Source organism: Triticum aestivum, chromosome 3A, assembly GCF_018294505.1.
Source record: "Triticum aestivum cultivar Chinese Spring chromosome 3A, IWGSC CS RefSeq v2.1, whole genome shotgun sequence".
NCBI lineage: Eukaryota > Viridiplantae > Streptophyta > Magnoliopsida > Poales > Poaceae > Triticum > Triticum aestivum.
This window is the reverse complement of record NC_057800.1, coordinates 389806495-389808191: the sequence shown is the minus strand read 5'-3', so window position 1 is coordinate 389808191 and position 1697 is coordinate 389806495.

The window sequence follows — 1697 nt, the reverse complement described above, 5'->3', positions numbered from 1 at the left end:
GGTATAGCCGCCGCCGTTCGCCGTTCAGTTTTAAAAAAAAAAACCGCCTCGGTTTATTATTTTCCTCTGGTTTATTTAAGTTGTGAACGTTCACCGATCCGTTCGTTTTAGTGAACGTGTTCACCGGTTAGTTTCTGTTAACGAACGTCCGTTCAATTAACTGTTTGTCAGATTTCTTTTTCTCGGATTAAATCCGCGATTTATCTGATCGCGATTCCTGATCCGATTTTCGTTTTAGTTTAACTTTTCGCTCGTTTATCGGAATCAGGTGATTCAAGCGCCTAGAGTTTCGTCTCGAAACCCTCTATCCGTTTAACCAACTTAAACAAGATTTTGCTACTGTAAAATTTGCCCTAGATCCAGATTACTAGAACAAAGTTGTTTTCTTTCGCTGTTTGACCTTCGTTGCTTTGTTCGATTTGATTCTTTTGCCAACTGGAGTTCTTAAGTTGAACCTTCTGGTTAGATCTCTTATTTGAGTTTTACCTGTGCATTAGATGAGTACTTATTGTATGCTCGTTTGTTTGTTTGCGATAGAGTATCCGAAGTGCGCCGCCTGTTACTTCGAATCGCTAGGTTTCCCGGATCATCAGCAAGGCAAGTAACACTTTGATCATACCTTCTCTACTACCCAGTTTTATTGCATTAGATCAATCCTCACACATTGCATGATTAGGATCTAATTAAATTGTGGGATGGGAAGTAGATGAGGTAGTACCTATTACTTGTTTATTTTCAAACCTTTGGGAGTTACTTCTACGTTTGCTTATTATGCCATGCTATGCTAGTAGACGTGGATTGGGTGAGTGAAATCCATGATAGATGTGAGATTGTTAATTAATGGTTTATCTAAGGTGGCAACTTAAACACACATCTGGGTGGATTGAGGCACCTGGGTATTCCAGGACTTGCCTGTTTTCTTTTGGACCGCCACCCAGGCTCAAAGGGATCATAAGACTATTCATACTAGAAACTTCCGTGTGCAGCCACAAGCTATTATGGGCTCTAGTGGTATACTAAGTTGTGCGAACTCTTATAGTGGTATACTAGCAGATGTAGGGGATATAGGTGGTACAGTCTACCCGATCGTAAGGTGCTAGCGCTTCTGAAAGACTATGTCTCGATCATCCATCTTCTCAAACACCATGTAGTGTGAGAAACCAAACGGAGGCAATCGAGTCTTGTGGGGAAAAGTGCGCAAACCTCTGCAGAGTGTAACAAACTAATCATGATTAGCCGTGTCCCCGGTTATGGACATCTTGAGTATCTAGTACCTGGATTATCATGTGAATCTCAACATGTTACTCTAAATTAATTTTGTTGGGTTATGTTAAATGATGATACTTAATTGGGATTGAGAATGTTGTCAACCATTCTCAATGTTTAACAACTACCATGATAGTTAAATAAATTTTATTCCTTTGTAGTAGGGAAAAAATTGGCTTTACACAAAAACTGTAACCATAGAGCTTTCCACCAGCCAAATATGCATATAGTATAGTTGTTTCATTCCATTACTCTCTATGTGTTACCTTGCCAGCATATTCCTTGTGCTGACCCGTTTTCGGGCTGCAACGTTAATGTTGCAGACTTTTCAAACGACGATTAAGGAGTTTTAGGTCGTGGTTCTATACTTAGTGATGCCGTTGGAGTTGATGGACTCACTTATCTTTCAAGCCTTCCGTTGTTATTGTTAT